The following is an 8,651-nucleotide window of genomic DNA, read 5'->3' as shown; positions in this document are numbered from 1 at the left end:
TGATAGTCAAAACCATGACTACTTGTGCTAGAAAGTATTAGGAACTGAAGAGCACTCAGAAGGCCTTGCATTGCACAGGTCCTATAACTCAGCAATCTTTTAATTTCTCTCCTCCCCGTAACGAATATTTTGTTTGGAAACTACAGAGAGATTTTAAAGCAAGATGATGATATTTTCTTTTTGAAGAATTCTTTTTTCTTAATGACTATTTGTTGAACATACAAGGGGGGGTGTCATTATTTGAACTCTTCATGTTAAAACATTTGAAAATTATGAAGACAGTCTTAATGAAAACAAGTTTTCTGCACAACTTATTACATAGCAACAAAACAATTTCTTAGGAATGTATTATGAAAACTGCATGAAAAGAAACTATTCTCCAAAGTCTTGGGGCCCATTTTGAAGGCAGCAGGACACAATTCTCTGAAAATCTTACGGTCTAATTTTTTTTATGTGAAAGGAGGAAGAGATGAAGAGGTACTTCCTTCTTTGACAGCAATTAAAGGTTAGGGCAGGATGCCTGGATTCTCGTTTTAAACAAAGAGCTGCTCAGGTGTGTGAACATAATATATGGCATGTGAAACTATTTATCCTTCAAACAATACAATCTATTAAATGAAATAACTGTATGGGCTGAAGGTAAAGAAAGATTTCTAGCTGATTTCTGACTGACCCTTACATCTAACTGCATATCAGTAACCTACTGATAAAAGGGCTCTCTCTGCACCCTCTGGAGTCCCTCCTTGCCAGTTACTGGACACATTCTGACACACTGTCTTTACCTATGACATAGAGGCACAGCTTCAGGGTGTGTACATTAAGATGCCTACTAGTATCATGGGTATGTTCATGTTGTAAAGCGTAAATGAGACACAATTTGATCCTCCTTTACAATGACACACAAGTTGATTCCAGACAAATTTCTGATCCACCAAACCACTAGTGTTTTACACAAGAATGGAAAACAATGGGAATGGGTGGGGTTTCACCTATGATTTATGTAGATATGTATTTTCACATCCATTATCCAACATCTGTTTTAACAGAGAACACTTTACTTATTAAGGTGTAAAGTGAATGGGCGATTGTCTACATTTGCCACTGGAGATTTTCCCAGTGTTGGGAAAATCATAAAGCTGAAGCATAGATTTTTTATCTGATTTAAGAAAGGCAAGAGTTGCTACTTCTCTGTCAACTGCTGACATGAAAAGTCAAAATGAAGCTTTGAACATGGTAGAACTTCTGGTTTATTTGAAAAAGAGTGTTCACAGCTGTCGATATTCTGCAATACAATGATCAGTAAGGTGCTTATTGCCTGTGTGATGGTGTGCTCCTTTCACCCCCAACCTGACCTTCATTTCCCATATCTCTGCTCAAGTGATAACCACCAATGATGGCTGGAATGGATGCCTCTGGTTATGTTGGTGGCATCTGACTCAGTGGATCCATGAGAGATCTTATCCATAAATACTGGACAGCTGTCACTGCCAGAATGGAAACTTTGGACAAAGTTTGTCAGGAAGGCCCTCCTGTTGAATCACAAGGTTCAGAATGGACTCCCTTTCTGCCTCAATCCCTTCTCAAGGAGGAGTCCAGGTATGCTTGGATCCAGTCTTAGTCCCAGACTTGGACAACTGTTTATGTCTAAGGGATTACATTGATGTAGTTAATCGTTTATACTACTTTGTCCTACAGGGTTAAGGACAGCAAACTAAACATATTTATATAGGTAAATAAACTTTGTATTTCAATTGATGATGGTAGTGACAATTATTAGACTGAAGAACTTCAGAATTATCTACTACACAGTATAGACAGTTATAGGTGATATTAGATGGTACTATTTATTAAAAGCATAGTTTCAAACCTAGATTCATAATTGTTAAATAGAGATTGATGTTACTGACCAATGCTGATGACTATAGGTAAATCTTTTCTGCTAATTCTCAAGGAGTAATCTTGAGGAGTGTCCCCACTCAAGGAAGGAATCTCGATACACTCTCCTGGAAGTGATGTGCTAGAAATCCCTACTAGTAAAAAGTGGCACTGAGCTTTAATATTATTAAGTGGTTGACTGTCAGTCATATGTTGCTAGGATAGCTGTGCTAGCTCGTAGAACATAATTTATCTTTAAATTAGTTATCAGTGCTATCACTTATCGGTTCCTCTATCAGGAAGCATCTGTCCTTCACAACCCTGCCAGCACAAGTTTCTGTCAGGAAACACATGTTCTTCACATCCTTGTGATGTTTAATTTTGGTATTCTTGAGTCAGGCTGGTCTCAGCATTCTCTAACATGAAAAGCAGCATGACCTTTCCCTCCATCACTGATACTCTGAGCAAGTAAGGTGAAGTTCGAGCTGTTCCACCCCCACTTAGTGTGTCCTGCTGCAACAGTCCGGGGCCCATTGAACCCTGCTGCACAGGAGCAGGCAGCACATCTGGATCTCCCCTAGAGCAGGGATGCCTCTCAACGCTACTCCTCCAGTCTGAGCAATTCCTTGTCACAATCGATTCTGGGTAAGTGATTAAGAGCAGGTTTAACTTTGAAATCTTAGCTAAGTGATATAAAGGATTGATTGTGAACATATAATTCTTTAGACATAAATGAACCAATTTTGTGGCTAAGTTTGTATCCAGTTGCATCTAAACTCCTCTCTGAGAAGCAGTTTAGAATGCAGAGAGTTCCTTTCTGAACCTCATGACTCAATGGGAGGGTCTACCTGACAATTTTATCTGATCTATGAAGTAAATAAAGTGTACCTTGTCATCAAATCTTGTTAAACCACTGTTGCATTTGCTATCAAATTTTGTAAAAACGTTGTTTTTATATCAAAAAGCATATTGCTACTTCTCTGTTAGGAATGAAGTGCTTCAGTGCATTTGCAACACCCTGGGACCAAATCAGCCTGGCCCTGGAGAGACCAAAGCAAAATAACTTGGCTCACAATGTTTGTGATCATGCAATATCTAACCTCTAGTTTTCCAAGGTTCTTGTTACTACTAAAAAATAAATAAGAGAAATTTAATAAAGCAGGATTCTGAGCTGAGTAGAATCCCATGTCCTATACAAGATAAAAAGAAGAAAATAAGCAAATTGAATATAAAATTATCCTGTAGTGAGACATAAAATTTTCCTGTGCACAAGCTTGAAGTCCTTACTTATCTCCTAATAGCATCTGTGGATGTGGGCTCACATGTGGAAGCTGGAAGGCAAAAGTGGTTTATGTCCACAATTTCTACTTCTCTGGGATGGCTGGTTACACCATACATCTGTTCCTGCAGGAGGTTGTAATGTAAACCAGCAGTGGTTTTGGTTTGTTTTGCTTCAATGACTGTGACACTGGACAGCTCTGGAGCTGACAAACCTTCTGTTGACCCATGGCAGTATTAAGGTGGCAGGTCTCAGACAGGGGCTGTGTAGGCAGGTTGAACAAATTAGCCCATCACCTGGTCCAGTTTAATCCACACTATATTCAAGGAGATACAATAGAATCACTCAACACTGCTTCCTGAGTTGCAAAAAGTCATGTTGACTTTAGCAAAACTTTGCAGGCAAGGCCCTTATCATGTTCATCAGAAATAGGTTGAATCTGCACACTGAAGCTTAGGATGTTTGAAAAAATATGAATGTTATCACTGACAGAGACCGAAGGAAAACTGAGAGTTGAAATTGTGTGCTGACAGACAGCAACTAGCTGAAAATGGAACTTTTTTGCTTCACTTCATTTATTCTCACAATACAGATCATACATTTTTCATGAGAAGCAAGTGCCTATGCAGATAAATGTCTGCTGGGAGTCCAACTAGGATAAAAGTACCCTCTTCGAACTCATATGCGAGTAACCTTTTGAAGCTACTGACTATAATACAATATTGTAATGGTTTGGAAGTTATATATGAATTCTGAGTCCTGCTTCTCTAAAGATACACCAACCTATTGACTCAAATGGGAAAACAGATCAAGAACAGAGAAAGGCATTTCTCATTTAATCTGATCCTTTGACTGATACTTTCAAAAAAATTACAGTAAACTTCACTGTTTAGCATATTTTACTGGTTTTGTGTTTGCATTTCCTATTTCTACAATAGAACAATGAAGAGTAAAGTAAGTGGCTTTAAATGTCAAGGGTAAGCTCAAAAGCTTTATTTACTTCTGTTCATCATGTCAATCTTCTGTCCATTTCTTTGAAAATATATCCCATGTTCACACAGAAATGGTTGCAATTTTCAGTGTAGTACAGAGTATTCATATCACTTATGAGCCACAAGCACAGGTGACAGAAACTGTCAGCCTACAAACAAAGAACACAACAAAATCCACTATGAATTGAAATAATTTAATAAATCTACTTAAAGTTTAAAACAATGTTCATAAACATTCCATTATATCTTGACAGCTGTTTCTCAAAGGGAAGGGATAAAGCTTGTTTACAAAATACTCCCACAATTCTGAGAAAAATTGCCAGCTCCTCCTGTGCTCCTCACTATAGAGACAGGCACTGTGCCACCGTAGACTTAAAGTGCATCATTTTCCAGGTTTGAATGCACAAAATCCATTTCCAAGACAGGTCAATTTATTGTTGGAAAAATCTTTTGGGGAAAGAGGAAGGGAATAGGGATTAGAAGTTTATTTGCTTGATCCTGATATTGATCACAGTGATTGTCAACATAATTTAGGGAACCCTAATACAATATTTGAATCTTCCCTTACACTCAATCACCATCAGTCTTGCAATATTTCCTTCCAACAGTGCTTATATTGGTGATCAAAATGGCTCTAAAAATCAGCCCATGAAGAAGGTCACTGAATTCAGTGGCAGGATTTCACTGCAGTAGTAGCCTAGACACCAAATGGATTCCTTTATCCTTCCCTAGTATTCCAGATTTTTCTTCTTATTATGTTTTTCCCCTTGTTATGCTTTTTCCCAGTATGAGGATGGTATAAATGCAGGACAGAATAAGATTAATAAGATTGTTGTTCTTAACTAATCATATTTTAAGATTATTTGTGCAAGGATACATAATCAGAGGGAAAATAAGAGAAGCATTAAAACCTTCCAGGACTATTAGTTATTACAGCAGACTGAAATCACTAATTTTCAAAATGACTTCTAGAGCATGGAAGAAGCAAAACAAAACAGAAAGAAAACAGTTTACAGAACCTGTGTAATATGTGAATGAGTGCGGTAATTCTCCAAGAGTTTCAGAATCATATAATGGGTTGGCTTGGAAGGAACCTTAAAGATCATCTAGTTTCAACCCCTCTGCCATGGGCAGGGACAGCATCACTAGACCAGGTTGCTCAAAGCCCCATCCAACCTGTACTTGAAAACTTCCAGGATGGGGCATCCAAAACTTCTCTGGGGAACCTGTTCCACTGCTACAGTAGCGTCTGAGTAAAGAATTTCTTCCTAAATCTAACCTAAATATCTTCTCTTTTAGTTTAAAACCATTCCCCCTTGTCCTATCTGCCTGTAAAACAGTCTGCCTCCAGCTTTTTTGTAGGCTCCATCTAAGTACTGAAAGGTTGCAATAAGGTCTTCTCCTCTTCTCCAGGCTGAACAACCCCAACTCTCTAAGCCTTTCATCATAGGAGAGGGTAGTTCCAGAAAACTTGCTATTCAGTGGGTATCACCATGATTATTCCTCTTAGACAAAGTTTTGCCTTCACTTTATTCTTTGACCATAAAAGGAGGTAATGTGCATTGCATTGGTATTTATTTGCTATGGCTCATGGAAACTTTTGTAGGAGATACAACAAATCAGCACTCCAAGAAAATTCATACATTCAGTGTCCAAATGATACACATTCACTTAATGCAAAATAAGATCAAGAAAAAGAATGTAATTTTTAGATTTTAGTTTTGCCTCTTTTTGACTGTAGAGTTTTAAAATCTGCTTCTTGAAATAATAGGAGAGCAGTTCCAAAATGATGAGAATTTTGCTATTTCATCTGAATGTTATGAAAATGTTTGTCCATAGGAATACTCCCAGCTCCAGGACTCCCAAAAGCTCCATGGAGCATTTACTTTGTCAAGATTCAGAGAGGGCTGAAACTCAGTGCTGCGATAGCTCTGATTTATAAAATGATGGGATTCAAAATAAGTCCAGGCATGCTCAGAATGTGGGTGCTGTGAAGCCACTTGTCAGAAATATGCCAGGTGACCAGAGGGTCAGGAGAGACCTTTCTGCACCATACAGTAACATGATGGCAGCTGAAAAATGCCTTGGCAGTAGTGCCACTGGCTGGTTGAACTTTCCTTGGATACAGTCACCTTTTTTTCATCAGGAAAGTTTGTCTAGGAGGAATGGGAACTTTAACAATTTGGGATTCCTGAGCATCCTGTAGTATCAGTGGGACAGTGTCCCTGACTAAGCTCAGAATATCAAGGAACTGATACCAAGAAATCACAAAGCAATATCCCCAGTGTGTGCCCACAAGGTCCAGTGTATTCTGTGCATGTTTAAATAATTTGTGCAGCATATGCATGGTTAGGCAAACACATTTAGATGCCCAGGACTCAATGCATATCTGCCATAAGGCATATACTCACCTAATTCTATCAGAGAGATCCATAAATAGGAACATCCTACATTTAAGTTTCTAATTTGTATATCGTCATGTTTAGGGTACTATATGTGTGTGTGTGTGTGTGTGTGCATGTATATATGTGCACATATGTATACATATATGGTATAGGTATAGGCCTTGTTGGTACAGAACCTGGGATGTTTTGCACAAAAGCCTTGTTCCCTAGTAGTTGCCCATGTCCCTGAGCCCACTGATCCTGTAACAAGCTGAATGATTTCACCCAGGAAAGCAGGGCAGATTGATGAAGTAGGTTGTTATACAGCTAAAGATAATGCAGGAGAAATAATATTAGCCTAAACTCAACCTTCATGTCCAAGCAATTCTTTGGACCATCTGTGAGTCAAGATTTCATTCAGATCTGATTATTTTAAAATAATAATCAGGTCTCTACTAGATGTGATTGAGCCGGAGTCATAAATTGTTCTGTGTTTCTTCAGCTAAAATTGACCTGCTTTGGTCTACTTTATTTGTGTCATCTTTTGTAATTCGAAGCACTTTACCTACAGGCTCCATGCTCTGTGAAACCTTCTGTGTCTGGACCCCGGTAATTCTTTTTCCAGCATCTCTTAATGCATATTTCTTGCCAGGGCGCTTTATTGCAAGATGTCTGGGAATAATTGGGTACAAAATAATATCATATCAGTTCCATAGAAAAGTCTGTGCAAAAGCATAAGACATTTGTTGCAGTATTTAAATTATCAAAATTATTGAATTAATAAATCACTGGTGATGTAGAAAGACCAAAAAAAGACTATGATCCACTTGAAACTTCTCCTTTTTTCTCCCCACTGTTTTGAGATCAATATCTTTTCCCTCTTCTGAGCTGTTCTTTCATTCAGGACTGACTAAACACAGTATGATTAGCTCCTTTCAGCTCAGAGGTTACGTATTTTGCATCCTTACGGAGGAAAAAAAATAATAAGCCACTCAGACTTTCCAATATTAGCCAGAGAGCACAGAACATGGTTTGCAAATGCTACTGAGATTGAAACAGAATGTTCGTTCCAAATGCTCATTTTGGCTTTGCAATTAGCAGATGATTTTTTAGTTATGCTATTTAGTGACATAAGTTTTTTTACCAGATCTTTTTCCAAGACCTTCTTTTGTTTTAACACATTGGTTTTAAAGGATACAAGACTTTCTTCCTCTGACTGAAGTTTAAAATGAACTGCATGTGTATTATGGTCAAGATGTTTACAAATTACCAGTGGAATTCTATGCTTAACCATTTTTACCTTGCTTTCTTTCAAGATTTCTATAGGAAATATCAGTGATTGAGTTTTAATAGCACATTCAATCACCTCATAGCTATTACAAACACAAATACTATGCCTCTTGTATCAGACATGGAGTCTGACACTGAGGCATTTAGCTTCAGACTGAGTTTTTTTCTTCTTTCTGTTTTCACACTTGTTTGCTAAATAGCAGAATTAGACCATGAGCCTTTATTGCATTGGACATAATCCCTATAATAAATATTCAAAGTATTGTGGACTTAAACAGAAACTTTCTTTAAAGTTCCAGATCTAAATAAAACTGAGTAATGAGAGAATGCAAATGTTCTTTCTTAATTTTAACTGAGACCAATTAATCAGCAGTTAATCAAGATGAAGAGTAATTGCAGTGGCTCAGGTTGGGAAAAAGGCCAGTTTCATTTTAGGGGATTTTTTTTTAAAATTTTTTTTTCCCCAAATGACTTCCTAATCTGAGTATTGTGGCTCCCTGACTATTTCTGGTAGAACAGGGTGGTGCTCTTAATGATGCTTCAAGGTAGAGCTTATATTACTAATATATGTGTATCACCTTTTCCCACCACTGAATATGTTCTGCTCTGGACTGAAAACCACCAATAAAAGTATAATCACTAGAGTTGAAGACTGGTTCAGTCTTCCACTCCTGGGAATAGAGAGGTTAAAGGCATGACAGAATCACATACCGTTCCCATGGAAACTTTTTTTTGCATTGATGCTTCCAGGCAAATGACAATACTGGTGAATATTTAAAGATCAGGATTTCAAATGTCTGTTTGAAATATTTTCCGAATCTTGTTGTTGTC

The 8,651-nt window shown here is 37.8% G+C and overlaps 1 long non-coding RNA gene across 1 annotated transcript; it reads right to left on the bottom strand.

The window, feature by feature from the left end:
- Nucleotides 1-4,117: 4,117 nt before the first annotated feature.
- LOC135413254 (uncharacterized) lies at nt 4,118-7,749 on the bottom strand. Its single transcript, XR_010430146.1, has 2 exons — nt 7,096-7,749; nt 4,118-4,593 (listed from the first exon to the last, which is right to left on the bottom strand). It is a non-coding gene; the product is annotated as an uncharacterized LOC135413254 (long non-coding RNA).
- Between the last annotated feature and the right edge of the window lie 902 nt (nt 7,750-8,651).

The sequence above is a fragment of the Pseudopipra pipra genome, chromosome 1 (assembly GCF_036250125.1).
Source record: "Pseudopipra pipra isolate bDixPip1 chromosome 1, bDixPip1.hap1, whole genome shotgun sequence".
Taxonomy (NCBI): Eukaryota; Metazoa; Chordata; class Aves; order Passeriformes; family Pipridae; genus Pseudopipra; species Pseudopipra pipra.
Note: the sequence above shows the minus strand (reverse complement) of the source record. Positions and strands in the feature narration are given on the sequence as shown.